Genomic DNA, 17,947 nt, shown 5'->3' on the forward strand with positions numbered 1-17,947 from the left:
TCCAATCTATTGCCAAGTCCTCTCAATTTTACCTTTGTAACATCTCTCAAATATACCTCCTTCTCTCCTCTCATCACCCCACATCAGAACTATTGCAATAGCCTGCTGGTTGGGCTCCCTGCCTCAAGTCTTCCTCCATTTTAGTCTACCCTCCATTCAGTCACCAAAGTGATCTTCACGAGAGTGCACACACACACACACAAGCACCCCTTCAGTAAATTCAAGTAGTTCCCTATCACCTCCAGGATCAAATGTAAAATCCTCTGTTTGATATTTGAGGCCCTTCCTACCTTTCCAGTGTTTTATGGCTCACTTATCACGTATAAACTTTGCATTCGGGAGCCTAGCCATATTTTCCTTTGTTGGTCAGTGTTTCCCCAAAGGATAAAAAAAAAAAAGCTAACTTCTCCTTGCTTGAAAATGGGTTTTCTCCTAAAGAGAATGTTTTTCCTCTAAGACCACTTTCTTGTGGGTTATGTAAGTTTTGAAGGCCCACAAGAGGATATCAGAAGGGGGGCGGAGCCAAGATGGCGGCTGGTAAGCACGGACTAGAGTGAGCTCCGTACCCAAGTCCCTCCAAAAACCTATAAAAATGGCTCTGAACCAATTCTAGAACGGCAGAACCCACAGAACAGCAGAGGGAAGCAGGGCTCCAGCCCAGGACAGCCCGGATGGTCTCTGGGTGAGCTCTATTCCACACGGAGCTGGGAGCTGGGAGCTGGGAGCTGGGAACGGAGTGGAGCAGAGCCCAGCCTGAGCGGCGTGGACGATCCAGACCGGAAGCCGGGCGGAGGGGGCCCTAGCGCCCTGAATATGTGAGCTGCGGCAGTTACCAGACCCCTCGACCCACAAACACCAAAGACTGCGGAGAAGGTTAGTGGGAAAAGCTGCGGGAGTGGAAGGAGTTCGCGGTTCGGCTTCCAGCCCCAGGGGCAGCGGAGGTGGGGCAGCTACAGCTGTTGTTACTTCCGGCTCCAGGCCCACCTGGTGGGAGGAATTAAGTGGCGGATCGCAGCAGGGGTGCACAGCCTGCCGAAGATCTGAGCCCAGTCTGGACTGGGGGTCCTTGGGGAAGGAGGAGTGCGGCTCTGACAGAGCTGGCACCTCCCCCCCAAACGTAGAACATAGAACTCTGTAATCTACAAGCAGTCATACCCCACTGAAAAACTCAAGGGTCAAGTTAGTTAGTTGGGAATATGGCCAGGACGCGAAAACGCGCCCAGATTCAGTCTCAGACTTTGGATTCTTTCTTTGGTGACAAAGAAGACCAAAACATACAGCCTAAAGAAGACAACAAAGTCATAGAGCCTACAACCAAAGCCTCCAAGAAAAACATGAACTGGCCCCAGACCATAGAAGAACTCAAAAAGGATTTGGAAAAGCAAGTTAGAGAAGTAGAGGAAAAATTGGGAAGAGAAATAAGAAGGATGCGAGAAAACCATGAAAAACAAGTCAATGACTTGCTAAAGGAGACCCAAAAAAATACTGAAAAATACACTGAAGAAAACAACACCTTAAAAAATAGACTAACTCAAATGGCAAAAGAGCTCCAAAAAGCCAATGAGGAGAAGAATTCCTTGAAAGGCAGAATTAGCCAAATGGAAAAGGAGGTCCAAAAGACCACTGAAGAAAATACTACTTTAAAAATTAGATTGGAGCAAGTGGAAGCTAGTGAATTTATGAGAAATCAGAATATTATAAAACAGAACCAGAGGAATGAAAAAATGGAAGACAATGTGAAATATCTCCTTGGAAAAACCACTGACCTGGAAAATAGATCCAGGAGAGATAATTTAAAAATTATTGGACTACCTGAAAGCCATGATCAAAAAAAGAGCCTAGATACCATCTTACAGAAAATTATCAAGGAGAACTGCCCTGATATTCTAGAGCCACAGGGCAAAATAGAAATTGAAAGAATCCATCGATCGCCTCTGCAAATAGATCCCAAAAAGAAATCTCCTAGGAATATTGTTGCCAAATTCCAGAGCTCCCAGATCAAGGAGAAAATACTGCAAGCAGCCAGAAAGAAACAATTTGAGTATTGTGGAAACCCAATCAGAATAACCCAAGATCTGGCAGCTTCTACATTAAGAGATCGAAGGGCTTGGAATGCGATATTCCGGAGGTCAATGGAGCTAGGATTAAAACCTAGAATCACCTACCCAGCAAAACTGAGTATCATGTTCCAAGGCAAAATATGGATTTTCAATAAAATAGAGGACTTTCAAGCTTTCTCAGTGAAAAGACCAGAACTGAATAGAAAATTTGACTTTCAAACACAAGAATCAAGAGAAGCATGAAAAGGTAAACAAGAAAGAAAAACCGTAAGGGACTTACTAAAGTTGAACTGTTTTGTTTACATTCCTACATGGAAAGATGATGAGTATGATTCATGAGACCTCAGTATTAGGGTAGTTGAAGGGAATATGCATATATATATATATGCATATATATATATGTTTAAGTATATATATAAGTGAATGTGTATGTATGTATGTATCTATGTGTATATGTATGTATGTGTATGTATGTGTATATATAGATATGTAAAAGAGAGAGAGCAGACACAGGGTGAGTTGAGGATGAAGGGAAGATATCTAAAAGAAATAAAATGAAATTAAGGGATGAGAGAGTAACATACTGAGAGAGGGAGATAGGGAGAGATAGAATGGGGTGGATTATCTCGCATAAAGGTGGCAAGAGGAAGCAGTTCTTTGGGAGGAAGGGGAGTGGGCAGGTGAGGGGGGAATGAGTGAACCTTGCTCTCATCAGATTTGGCCTGAGGGGGAATACCATACATACTCAGTTGGGTATCTTACCCCACAGGAAAGAAGAGGGAGGAAGATAAAAAAAAAATAAAAGGTGGGGGGATGATGGAGTGGAGGACAGATGGGGGTGGAGGTAATCAAAACAAACACTTTGGAAAGGGGACAGGGTCAAGGGAGAAAATTCAATAAAGCGGGATGGGTTGGGAAGGAGCAAAATGTAGTTAGCCTTTCACAACATGAGTATTGTGGAAGGGTTATACATAATAATACATGTGTGGCCTAGGTTGAATTGCTCAACTTCTTAGGGAGGGTGGGTGGGAAGGGAAGAGGGAAGGGAATTTGGAACTCAAAGTTTTAAAATCAGATGTTCAAAAACAAAAAAACTTTTTGTATGCAACTAAAAAATAAGATACACAGGCAATGGGGCGTAGAAATTTATCTTGCCCTACAAGAAAGGAAGGGAAAAGGGGATGAGAGGGGAGGGGGGTGATAGAGGGGAGGGCTGACTGGGGAACAGGGCAACCAGAATATACGCCATCTTGGAGTGGGGGGGGAGGGCAGAAATGGGGAGAAAATTTGTAATTCAAACCGTTGTGAAAATCAATGCTGAAAACCAAATATGTTAAAGAAATAAATTGCATTTAAAAAAAAAAAAAAAGAGGATATCAGAAAAGTAGTGAAACATCAGAATTCTTTTTAGCCAAGTCTAAGTTCACTCTCATTCTCACCTAAACCCAAAAGTGACCATCATTCAATGAGAATTACCTTAAAAACAACAACTACATGAAGAGACAAATACTACTTTGCTACAAAAACAAATTCTTGCAATCTTGGAAGGCCTTGAATTCTATATTACAAAAGAACAGGTACTTTTTTGAGTCTCTTATGGTTGCTTACAAAAAGCCTAGAAGCAGCAAGGTTATAGTGAGAAACCAGAGTTAAAGTGCATTTTTTTCTGACATGCCAAACAATTCAATAGGTTTTAAAGACACAGAAGTGATTTAAGCATCTTTGCTAGGCTTCCATAAAGAGTAACAATCATCTTTTCATGTAACACACTATGCCTGTTCTAGTTTGCTATCATTCAGCAAACAAAAATAAATCTAATCAACATAATTCACAAGTGTTCTACCTGTCAGGAGTGATTGCCTGTTATGTTTTGGCCACCAAAATTCAAGAGTACAGACATTTAGACTCTCTTTATAATCAAGAGCTCTATAATGGGTGCCAAGAACTTACTGGCATAAATGAATTTGGCATATACCAGGAGAGCAACAGCCCAGAGACACACTGAGAAGCTGTTTCCAGGTCAACGATTTTCCCATCATGCATCTGTAAATGAAAGAGCATCTTCGAAGATCATCAAGCTCACCCTGGTAGGCTTATGGATTTAGAATTGGAAAGGATCTCAAAGACCGTTTTGTCCAACCCTTTTATTTTATAACTGAGGCTCAGAGACGTTAAATCATTTACCCAAGATCAAATAGGTAGAAAGTGATAGAGTCAGGATTCAAACTCAGATCCTGTGACTTTAAGTTCAAAAGAAAAATTCAACACTCTTTCCACTGCACTCCAGCACCCCCCTTTAGTAGTTCAGATTGGCATTAGGGTGGATACAGAGAAGCGACCCCAGTCTTCATTTACCCTGGCAATAGAATCCAGACCCAAGTTGATTTTAAATATGAAGAAATTCCTGCCTAAATGGAAATTTGAATATTCCTCTTTTTTCCCCCATCCTGCCCCCAACACAGGAGTTCCAACTCATTCAGGCAGAGTTATGGTACTTCCTAAGTCCTCTCCCTTCCCCCTCCAAATCCCAAACTGTCACAACTCCTCACATTTATAGTTGTCCACTAGAGTAGGACTCGGCTCAGGAGAAGCCATACGTTCTCCAACTAACACAGTCACAAGGATTCAAGATTTTTAAAAAGGTAATAGATAAAGAGCTAGCCTCAAAATCAAGAAAACCAAACATATGTACATGCATGCATGCATGCATACATACACACACATATACATACGCACATAAATATGTGTGGCATATGTATAGATGGATGGATGGATGGATGAGTGTATGTATGTGTGTGTATATATGTATATATGTGTATATATATATGTGTATATAAAGATAGACTATGTGTGTGTGTATGCATGTGTAGTAAAATATAAAAACACTATAAGCAATTTTTCATAGGCAATTTTTTAGAGTAATCACACAACTGGCTGAGATTTGGCTGTGTTTATTATTTACTGATATTAAGAAAGTACTTACCTGGACACTTACAAAAATACCAGAGTAATAAGAAGTGATACAACCCAATTCCCTTGTTCACATATGCCAGAAAAGATTGAAGATGATCATGAGACAAAATAGTGATCAGATGATCCAAGAAAAAACTACAAAGTCTTTTCCAGCCCAGGTTGGCAAAGGGAGAAAGCAGGTCCAGCCAGGAAGGCCCTCACAGAAGCCTTCCACAATATGGACCCAAGCTGGATCTAGTAGCTATGTACCAGGAGCAAGGAACACCAACCAAGGTAAGCCTATAGCTATGTTGCTATGAGCCTAGACAGGGTACCTGGGAGCCTTGTAACATGCAGAAGAAGGCCAGGGTCTGAAGCTATATAAAAAGAAGGAACCCCAACAACAAGGGACAAGCCTGCCATTCTATCACTCTGACCCTGCAGAGTCTTCCAAAGCACAAACCAGGGCTCAAGTCAAAAGCTATGTACTGGGACAAACAGTATAAACCACTATAAAGCCTGAAGTTTTCATTCTGTGATCCTGTGAAACTTACTAGAATGTTTACAGATCTGATCTGAAACCAGTAGCTATCTCTCCAACCAGGAAAAAGTTTGAAACAATGTCCCCTGGACTCTAAACTGGATCTAGGAGCCTGAACAGTTAAGAACAGGAAGATAGTGATTAGACTTGTAACCATGTTCTTAGAACATGGAAAGTATACAGCTCAGTGACCAGAGCCACCCTGAGTCCCTTGAGGAAAACTTGGAGCACTCAGAGGAAGCAGTGATAGAACCCTACAAAATAAAGATCTCCACCATTCCCTCCAGTAGAACATAGAGGATGTCTTGACATAAACCCCAATCCAGGAACTAAAGCTAGAAAAATGAATAAACAAAAGATATCAACGATAAAAAACTATTACTACAGGGATGCCCCATATACAAACCCATAAGAAAGTACCTCCATGAGATCTAAAAGCAGGGCCTCATATTTCACTTAAGTAACAAACCCCTGAAAATTAGAATGGGGAAAGAAATACTAGAATAAGATCAAAAGACTGAAAAAGAAAAGAAAATATAAAGTATCTACTATCTAAAACAACTGACCTGGAAAACAGATTAATGAGAAAAAAAAAAACAGAGAATCACTGGATACCCTGGAAACCATGAATCTCTAACCCCATTTAAAAAAAAAAACCTTAATACTGTATTTCAAGAAATATGAATTAAAATAATTAAGACCTATAAGAACCAGAGGGCAAGGGGAAGAAAGAAAGAATCCGCCAGTCACCTTCTGAAGGAAACCTCAAAAATCAAAACTCCCAAGAATGTCATAGCCAAAATTCAAGACTTCCACATAAAAGAAAAAATACTGCAACTAGGCAGAAATAAAGAGTTCAGGTACCAAAGAGTAACAGGGGCAGCTAAGTAGCTCAGGGGATATAGTGCTGGGCCTGGAGACAGGAAGACTCATCTTCATGAATTCAAATCTGACCCCAAACACTTACTAGTTGTGGGACCCTGGGCAAGTCACTTAACCCTCTTTGCCTCATTTCCCTCTTCTGTAAAATGAATTGGAAAAGGAAATGGCAAAACACTCAGATATCTTTACCTGGAAAACCCCAAGTGGGGTCATAAAGAGTTGGACACAACTGAAAACAACTACAAGCAACAATAAACCAAGGAGCAACAGTCAGAACCATAGTAGATTTGGTAGCTACCACTATAAAGGACAGAATAACTTAAATCATAATATACTAAAAGCCAAGACAGAAAAGTTTGCCACCAAAAATTATTTACCTGGAAAAATAAGTATAATCCTGGTAGGGGGAGGGAAAAGGAGAAGGAAGGACCTTTAGTGAAATATAAGACTTCTAAGCATTCTTGATCAAAAGATGAGAATTGATTATAACCTTTGAAATGCAAGCACAGGAGTCAAAAGAAACCTAAAAAGGTAAATAAATTTGAGCACTTGGAAGGAACTATACAAGGATGAAGTATTTACATTCTAATGAGAAAGAAACAAATATCCCCTTAGAACCCCAATGTCATCAAGTGTCATAGAAGAAGTTAAATAAGACAGACGGCTAGGGACTGTTTTACTGTGTTTAATGATCTTAAAAAAGAAACAAGAATTAAAAAGAATACACTATAGAAGAAAGATGGAGTGAACTTATCTCACTTTATCCAAGTGTGCAAGAAAAAGACAATGCAAATGTGGAAGAAGGGGTAGGAAAGCAGGCCGCACTTGAAAATTAATTTAGACTAGGCAAAGGAGAGTAGAAGACACACACACACACACACACACACACACACACACACACTGCATTTGATGTAGAACACATTCCACTCAACAGTGAAACAAAAAGGAACTGATAGAGGGAAAAGAGGAGACTATGAGAGAAATTAGATTAAGGAAGGAATTGGTCATAAGAAAACAAACTACAGACTCAGAACTTGGACTGTTAAAAGGGGGATTCAATGGAAAGAAAGAAAAAGTCAGAACCTGTGACTGGAATTTGAGCAAAGGAACAGAAGAGGGACAGGGGAGCAGAAGTAGATTTCATTAAGGACAGATCAGTGGTGTGTTGGCTTCATCACCCTTACATTGGCTACATTTTCCCCCCTTCCCTATCTTAATCCAGTGGTGACCCAGATCAACTATACAGTGTTCTGTGCTCTCCAGTCCCTGGCCCTCTTATCCTATTGCCAGTCATGCCTTGCCAAGCCACAGCCTTGCATTCCTCCCACTGCCTTTGCTGCTACTTGTGTGCTGCTAAAGAAAGATGGAGAAAATCAGAGAACTATGTTGACTGGGTCCACTACAAATTTATGTTACAGCATTGGGTCCACACTGAAGAAAAGTAAGTATTTTATACTTTCCTAATAAATTCACTTTCCTATTCACCACAGTGGCTATTCCAAACCTTTTTATCTCTATTTGAGTCTTCAATGACACCTCCTACTCTCGCCCCCTCCACAAAAAACCTTGCCTCATACTTCATACCCTGCCTTATACTTGAAGCCATTCGCCAAGTACTCCCTCTTCTCTCCTCCTCTTCATCTCTGATACTTAGATATCTTCTCCCATACCCCACAATATCCTCCTCCACCACATGAAAAGTTGACACTTCTCCTTGCAAAATCCCTTTGCATGCACAAGTAATTCCATTCTATCCTATCTTCTCTAGCAGATTGCCTTCTCTATTTACCCCACACTCTCACTAATTTTTTTCTTTTTTCAGGGATTAATTTATGATTATTTATTTTTACATTTTTTTAATTTTGCATTCCAAATTCTCTCCCTCTTGCATCTCCTCCATCCATTGAAAGGGAAAGCAACATAATATCTATTATACATGTGAAATCATGCAAACATATTTCCATATTAGATAAGTCACACAAAGTGAGTAAAATAATTTGAAAAAAATATACTTCAATTTGCACTCAGAGTTCATCAGTTCTCTCTGTGGAGGTGGATAACATTTTTTTATCATGAATCCTTTAGAACTGTCCTGGATTATTGTAGAGTAGCTAAGTCTTTCACAGTTGATAATTGTTACAGCATTGCTAATACTGACTCTGCTCAGTTCATTCTGTATCAATTCATATAGGTCTTCCCAGGTTTTTCTGAAACGATCCTGCTCATAATTCTCATAGCAGAAAAGTATTCCATCACAATCACATACCACAACTTCTTCACCGATTCCTTAATTGATAGTCATCCCTTCAATTTCCATTTCTTTACCAACACAAAAAGAGCTAGTATAAATGTTTTTGTACATATAGGTCTTCTTTCTTTTTTTAATCTCTTTGGGATATAGATCTAGTAGTGGTATTGTGGAGTCAAAGGGTATGCACAGTTTTATAGCCTTTTAAGCATAGTTCCAAATTATTCTCCAGAATAGCTGGAACAGTTCACAACTCCACCAACAGTACATTAGTGTCCCTATTTTTCCACAGCACCTCCAACACTTATTATTTTCCCTTTTGTCATGCTAGCTAATCTGACAGGTGTTAGGTGGTACCTCACAGTTGTATTTCTCTAATCAATAATGATTTAGAACTTTTTTTCATATAATTATAGATAGCTTTGATTTCTTCTTCTGAAAACTGCCTGTTCATTCATATCCATTGACCATTTATCAGTTAGGGAGTGGTTCTTATTTTTATAATTTTGGCTCAGTTACAAATTTGACTCAGTATATTTGAGAAATTAGGCCTTTATCAGAAAATCTTACCATAAAAAAATTTAATATTCCTTGTCTGTGGTACCTTTTAGCAAAATGTAGTTTCCCTGATTATCACTTTCAATTAGGCCTAACTTTGTTTTTGCTTTGTCTGAGATAATGATTGCTATCCCTGCCTTTTTTTTACCTCAGCTGAAGCATAATAGATTTTGCTCCAGCTTCTTATTTTTACCCTATATGTTTCTTTCTATTTCAAATATGTTTTTTGTAAACAACATATTGTTGGATTCTGGTTTCTATCTGTTTCCTGCTATCTGTTTCCATTTTATGGGTGAGTTCATCCCATTCACATTCACATGATTACTAATATTTCCCTCCATCCTATTTTCTTCTGCTTATCCTGTTTCTCTCTCTCTCTTTCTCTCTCTCTCTCTCTGTCTCTCTCTCTCTCCCCCCCCCCAAAAAAGTCTGTTTTGCTTCTGACTACTTCCTCCCTTAGCCCACCCTCTCTTTTATCATACTACCCCATTTCTTATCCCCTTCCCCTTCTATTACTTCCCTATTTGGAAGGATAGGTTTCTATACCCAGCCGTGTGTGTGTGTGTGTGTGTGTGTGTGTGTGTGTGTGGGTGTGGGTGTGTGTGGGTGTGTGTTTGCGCACGCGCATGGTATCCTTTCCTCTTTGAACCAATTCATTAAATGTCCATTTTTCCTTCTGAAAGATTATACTCAATTTTGGTGGGTAGGTTATTCTTGGTTGCAATCCTATCTCTTTTGCTTGGTCAGACATTGAAGATACCAAGGTCAGAAAGAGAGTGAGGCTGACAACTTTGTGTGATTCTGCCTCACTTAAATGCAATTAACAAGCAAGTCAAGACATCATCCATGATGTCCTTGGTCCTCTTCAAAAAATGAAGGATAGATAACAACAACCACCTCCCATTTACATTGTGTATATAGCTTATATGTACATAGTTGTTTGCATATTGTTTCACCCAATAGAATGTGAACTCCTTCGGAGCAGGGATTTTATTTTTATCTTTTTTCCATTCCTAGAACTTAGAGAGTCTATCACATAGTAAGTACTTAAATGCTTGCTGCTGCTGCTGCTGCTGATGATGATGATGACGATGATGATGATGATGATGATGATGATGATGGCAATGATTGGTGGTAGTGGTACACTAAGAACACTTTTCTAACAGCATCCTATTCTTTGGGGGGAAGTTGAAGGGCAAAGAAAATAAAAAGTATAAGATGATAAGATAGAAAGATATATACAATTAACAATCATAACAATGAATGTCATTGGGATGAACTCACCCATAAAATGGAAAAAATAGCAGACTCCAACAACATAGTGTTTACAAGAAACATTCTTGAGACATAAAGATTCACACAGAGTTAAGATAAAGGACTAGAATAAAATATACTCTTAAAAAAACTCAAAAAAAGCAGGAGAAGCAATTATTGTCTTAAACAAGGCAACAGTAAACGTAGACATAGCTTAAAACATAAACAGGGAAACTACATGTTTAAAGACACCATAGAAAAGGAATTAATATCAGTACTTAGTCTATGTACCTAATTTCATAGCCTCTAAATACTTAAGGTAAAATGTATTAGTTGATATTAAGATCTCAATATATCTTTCTCAGACCTACGCAAATTTAAGAAAAAAGATTCTAAGAATTCAAATACAGTTTTATAAAAGTTAGATATGATCTATCTGTATTACTGAATGAAAAAGAATTTTCAAATTCTGTGCTGATTAATGGAACCTTTACAAAAAATGACCAAGTATTCTGGCAAAACAACTTCCTAAACAAATACATAAAAGCAGAAATATTAAAGATATCCTTTACTGACCACAACACAATAAAATTATATTCAATAAGGGTCTTTGGAGGAAAGACTAAAAATTAATTGTAAATTAAATTACATCCCTAATGAATAGGTAAATTTAAAAAAACCATTAAAACAATGAATAATACCTATACTCAAAAAATCACTAAACTGTGCATACACTTTGTCTCAGCAAGTACTATACCAAAAAAAAGATCAAAGTAAATTAAAAAAGACTCATACAAAAATGGTTTATAGTACCTCTTTTTGTTATGACAAAGAACTGAATGCTAAGGGGCTATCCATAAGATCAGGAATGACTGAATAAATTATATATCTATACATATATATATACACATATATATGCATATATACACATATATATGCATATATACATACATTTATATAATGAAATATTAATGTGCCATAAGAAATTATGAAAGGGATCATTTCAGAAAAACCTGAGAAGACTCACATAAAGAAATGTAGAATAAAGTGAGAGAAACCAGAAAACTGTTTAGAACAATTTATTTATTTATTTAATTTTTTTTTCCTCAGTCAGTTGGTCAATAAATATTTTTAAGTGCGTACTACATGTCAGGCACTGTGCTAAGTGCTGGGGATTCAAAGAAAGGCTAAAAGACAGTCCCTGTCCTCAAGGTGCTCACATTCTAATGGGGCAGACAACATGCATACAACTATGTGCAAAAAAAAGATACATACAAGATAAACAGGAAATACTCAACAGAGGGAAGGTTGATAGGGAAAACTTCCTATAGAAGGTAAAATTTTATCCAGAACTTGAAGAAAGTCAAGGAAGTGAAGAAGTGAAGATGAGGGAATACAATATGCCAGGCCTGTGGGACATATGCATAGGGCATAGGAGAAATGCTCAGAACTAGGAGATGGAGTATCTTGTCTGAAGAATTTAAAGGAGGCCAGTGTCACTGGATAGCAGAACACATGGGAAGATAGGGAATAAGTAAGCTACACATAATAGGGATTCACAGTTTCATGTAAAATTCTCTTTTTCTTTACTATTTTTATATGGAAATGCTCATCTTATTTGTTAAGGTCAAAATAAAAAACTAAACCCTAAAAATCTATTTGGGTACAGCAAAATACAGCCTTAAAGGCTCACCTCATAAAAGGTATAAGACTCTCCTGGGCCAGTTCAAGGTGACTTCAGCATAGCCCTGCCTGGAACTCTACCAAACTTCCTCAATAGAAATCATAGAAATATGAAACAGATTGGTCTGGTCATCCATATTGGAGAATCAATTTGGATGAAAACCATCTATTGCCCAGATAATACTATACATCTTAATGTATATACATCTATATACTCTGTGTCTAATGCTAATATATCTTTATGGGCAACATTTTGAATTAATTCCCTCAATATATGTATATTAGACAACCATGGCAAACAAATAATGATACAGCCCTAGAATTAAATAGGAAGAGTATTGAATTGGCTAGCCCTCATAAAATTATGCAACATTTTCAAGAATATTAAACTATCCTCTGCTATACAAGTCCATGTCTTTAATACTGATACTCTCTAGACAACGATATATGACTGTGAATTGTGGAAATATCATTATTTAAAACAAAATAAAATCACAGCAACGATGGCTTAGCATGTAAAAACTTAGTATTGAGTGTGCTATAATGGAAAGAGTAAAACTCAGAAGAAATGGTTTTGAATTCCCGTTCTGCCCCTTTATTCTGTGTGGCCTTGCTTTCTTAGCTGTGTTTCCCCCAATACAAAATGGTGATTAAAAAATACCTACCAGTCTCATAGATTTCTTGTGAGGAAAGTACTTTGCAAACTGTAAATTGCTATATAAATGAGTGATGATATTGCTGATGATGCTTAAGTAATGTGAAAAACATTATCAAAAACATAGATGGTCGTAAAAGGACATAAACCAATCAATAATCTTTTTTAAATGCCTACTTTGTGTCAGGCACTGTGCTAAATGCTGGAGATAAAGACGAAAGACAGTTCCTATTCTTGAGGAGATCACAGTCTAGTGGGAGATAGAACAAGATATATACAGGATAAATTGGAGATAACCAAAAGAGGGAAGTCACTAGAATTAAGAGAAATGGAGAATGACTTTTTTAGAAGGTAGGAATAGCTGAGACTTGAAGGAAGCCAGAGAAGCCAGTAAGTGGAGATGAGGAGGGAGAGAATTTGAAGCATGAGAGGCAGATAGTGAAAGTGACCAGTCGGGAGGTGCAAGAGGAACATCAAATAGGCCAGTGTCACTGGATTGCAGAAAGGAGGGAAGGCAAAGGCATAAGGTGTAAGAAGATTTGGAAAGGTAGGGATGGGACCAGGTTATGAGCAGTCATTTAAGAATATGAGAGACAAATGGACAGCCCTAGTGGTATATCAATATAGCTGAGGTACTTAAAGAACAAGAGGGAAGGCCTTAGCTTATTGTATAAATCTTCTATGGAGGTTTTATAGGAAAACATGGAGATGATCACACAGAATGCCAAAGGAATGCTTATACCCATGAAACCAAAAATCTACCAAAATGCCAAAGAAGTGTTCAGAACAAAGGAGGCTATATTCTCTCCCAGTCAGACCACCCAGAATATTGTATCCACTTTTGGATGCCACATTTTAATAAGGACAAAGACAAACTAAAATGAATCTGGGAAGGACTGGTGACTCAAAACCAGTGTCATACATTGATTGAATCGAGTTGGCATAGTTAGCATGACAAAGAGGCGTGATTGCTGCTTTCAGGGCTGTCATTTGGAAAAGAGATTAGATTTGTTCAGAAAAGTCAGAAACATAACCAATGAATGGAAGCTGTGGAAAGATAGATTTTGATTCAATATACAGAAACATTTCCTAATACTAAGAGATGTCCAAGAGTTGAACAGGCTGTCTTATTTTAGGTAAGGAATTGCTTATTACTTCGAATAGAGGCTGGATGATTACCTGTTCAACATTTTGTAAAGAGGATTAATGCTTCAGGTGGGATTTGGACTAAATGGCCTCAGAGATTCCTTCCAACTCTAAGATTCTATGAGTCTCTTTAGTTCAATCTGATTTTTGCCTACATAATACCCACACAAATTCAGGATTAATTTTTATTTTAAAAACTGTCATATTAAAATACAATTTATTTTACCCCCAGATGATAACCATAAAATTAGAAACCAACAGAAATTTTACTTTTTCAAAATCCATGTCAAATTTCTTTTGCAATTGTCAAATGAAAAATATTTCTAAAAGCTTTCCCTGGTGACTAAATGACAGAACCTTTGAAACTCTCACATCATTGATTCAACTGTATCAGTAAGATAAAGAAATGCACTTTGGAATAACTACTTGAAGATGAAAATTTTCTATAGATTTATGTCACTTTAATGACTTCACTGCTACTTATTTTCCCATATTAATTGTAAAATAGGACAAACATGAACTGGATTGAATAATAGTAAAAGTAATAAGCATTATGATGTTATACACAAACAGTACAAGAAAATCCTCTCTGGGAAAAAAAATGAATGAAGATTAGAGGCCATTTTTAAGAAAGGCCAGATAACTCTTTCTATAAAACTTGCAACAACACATTAAGTCTTTGAGTTGATTTCCATACTGTACTTTAAATTTTATTCTATATTTCAACTATACTCAGACTGGATATACAGATTGGAAGGACAAGTGATTACCTTCCAAATATCAAACCAAACTACCTCTGAAACCTTGTCTTATCCCAAAATGTATATCTCATTTTTCACCCTGAGTCCATCACCCCTCTATCAGGAAGCATTAGCATATTTCATCATTGGTCCTCTGGAATCATGTTTGGTCATTGAATTGATCACTGTTCTCACTGGATTATCATAAGCATCAAATGACATGATATATGCAAAATGTTTTGCCAGCTTCGGAGCATTATATACATGTGAACTATTTTTATAATTTCCAGGTGACAGATAAGATATCACCAGGTTCTGTCCATAATGCCCCAGGTCCACCTCTTCACTGTTATCTCCAACTGACTTCAACCTTCACCCATGTCTCTTGTGCACATTTAGAAAGAAACCTGGTGGCTAGTTGAGCATTGGGTTTGGAATCAGGAAGCCTCATCTTTACAAGTTCAAATCTAGCCTCAGACACTTACTAGCTATGTGATCCTGGGCAAGTCACTTAGCAATGTTTGCCTCAGTTTCTTCATCTGTAAAATGAGCAGGAGAAGGAGATGGCAAACCACTCCAGTAACTTTGCCAAGAAAATCCCAAATGGGGCCACAAAGAGTTGGACACCTTTACTGTTCTCTGTGCTGACACAGTTACCATTGCTGTCCTTGGCTATTGTAGTCATTTACTTAACTCATGCATTTCTGTTGTCAGAGGCATTTGAGAAGCAAATAGTCTCTTCAGGACTGGTTTTCTTCCTACGAATGTTCCAAATATCTCTTTATTATTGAATATTCATCTTTATTCATTTACGGTTAAGCTCAAATTTGCAGAGCAGGCCATCCTAATCTGCATCATGAGCTCTGTTGCTCTTCAGAACACATTCTATTGCCCCTGTGTTTTCTGGTGGGTGCAGAGTGGTCTTGTGTTGTTCAAATTTCCTTTCCTTTGTATTTGAAGATCTTTCTCTTGATTGTTTGCAGAATTTGTTGTTTTTGAAGTGAATTGTTATATTTAACCATTATGTGTCCTTGTAACCAATCTGTGAATTCTTTCAATTGGTATTTCATTATCTATATTCAGAAGTTCTGTTCTATTATATCCTTTCCTTTTTTGCCTGTCATATTCCTCTGGAAGATCTATGATCCTTAGGTTGTCTATATACATCTTATCTTCAAGAGCAGTATGTTTTGCTTGCATAGGGAGCCTATTTTCTTTTAATGTTAGTATTTTTCTTCTCTTCTTATAGATTGTCCTTCACTTCTGTGTATTTAAATTACCAATCTATTGTTCTCTTTTTGTCTCTTTGGTGAGACTTGCCATCACAGATTCCCATTTTTCTAGTCTGCCCAAACATTTTTGCTGTGCAAGCCATAAATTCTGCTCTCCTAATTCTCATTTCCCTTTTAAATCATTCAGGAACAGCATGCTATAGTTCCATGTTGTCCTCAAATTCCACAGTTTTCTATCTCAACAAGCATTATATCATTTTCCTTTATTTTGTGATATTTGTTCGTAGATGCCTAAACTCATTTAATAGATCTAGAGGCCATATTTCTTTCTGCAGTTAATGTTTTCCCTGTTGATTTATCTGCTTGTGCTCAGGGTGTTAGGGTTTTCTTCTTCCTGAGATCATTGGTTATTTCAGTCTGTTTTTTTTTTCCTTTCTTATTTTCCCCTATTGTTCACTTTCTGACTGACTCCAGCAAAGTATCTGAGCAATTCGTAGCTCACCAACTCTGACCCAACTGACTTTTGGAAGGACAGAACTGGCCCCAGCTGGATGCTAAGCTCAGTCCCTCAGGCTTAGTGGAGTGCCTGCTATGTATGCCCTGTGTCCTGTCTGGTGTCCTTGTCTCATTCCTTTTCTCCTCAGTTCTCTAGCCCAACATCAACAATTTAGAGATCTGTCCATGCTGATGCTATAGGGATGATCTTTGTAGTTTGGGTCTCTGAGGTTCTGTGGGAGGAGGGAAAGGAAAGGAATGTGCTGTTGAGCTCTATTTTTTAGCCCATACACATGTTCTGCCCCTTTCCCTCTGTTCCTAGCTCTCTTGTAGATGTCATTTGCCATGCAGAACTCCTAAAAAAAAAAAAGAAAGAAAAAACGACTATCCTAGATGGATGAGATTATCTTATTTCAGCTAGGTTCCAACCAGGTGAGTAATGTGTACTGAGGACACAGTTGAAAAGACCAACTCAGACTAATTCTTCTTGCAGAAAACCTGGAGCTATAACAGACAGAGCAAATGCAATGTTGAGTGACAAGACCAGCAAGTTTCTATGGTCTAGAATGCTGCAGAGGTAGACTGGTTATTCTGCCCTGGCCTGAGCAAACTTCTGTAGCCCAGGGATGAAATCTCCATGGCTCCAGAAAGAGTGAGGGGAGATGGGATGTGAGGTCTGATTTTGTTGTAGATCAGGTAGTGCAGCTTTGCTGTCAGGAGGGTGGGGCATGGGAGAAGGGTGCAGAGTGAACTCAGTGTAGATATCAGTTCATGGGTTTACTTGTTTGGTTGGTTGTTTTGTTTGTTGTTCTTGGTTTGGTTTCTTTTTTTGGGGGGGGTTAACCTTTTTTGATTCTAGGTTTCTCAAATCATGGAAATATCTGAAGTTTCTTTATCTTTGGTGCATCATTTCTGTTTTGGGGAGATTCGAGAGTTTGAAGGGATCAGAGAAAATGTCTAATCCTCCATCTCCTTTATGACATGACTCAGAAGAGTCAACAGTGATCTTTTTGTCCAAAATCTAGTGGTCTTTCTCTACTGTATATCCTTCTTGACTTCTCTTTATCTTTTGTTACTCTTGACCACCTCTCCTTCCAGATATTCTCTTCTCTTTGGATTTTCAGGAGACTTGTTCTCTCCTTTCTATCTGTCTGACCAATCCTTCTTGGTCTCTTTGACAAGATTATCATCCACGCCACATCCCCTGTGTATCTATGTAACCCAGGGCTCTGTTCTGGAGTCTTTCTTTTTTTTTTCCTCTCCACTCTTCAGGTAATTTCCTCAGCTCCAATGAATTCAACTATCATGTCTATCCAACTAATGCACAAATCTACATATCTCTCCTGCTCTGTAGTTCCATTTTCTGGCTACCTCTACCTAAATGTCCTATAAATATCTCAAATGCAACATGTCCAAAACAGAAGTCATTAACTTACCTCCTAAATCCACTCCCCTCTTCCTCCTAACTTCTCTATTTCTGTTAAGAACACCAAGATTCTTC

This window comes from Trichosurus vulpecula, chromosome 2 (genome assembly GCF_011100635.1).
Source record: "Trichosurus vulpecula isolate mTriVul1 chromosome 2, mTriVul1.pri, whole genome shotgun sequence".
Classification (NCBI taxonomy): Eukaryota; Metazoa; Chordata; class Mammalia; order Diprotodontia; family Phalangeridae; genus Trichosurus; species Trichosurus vulpecula.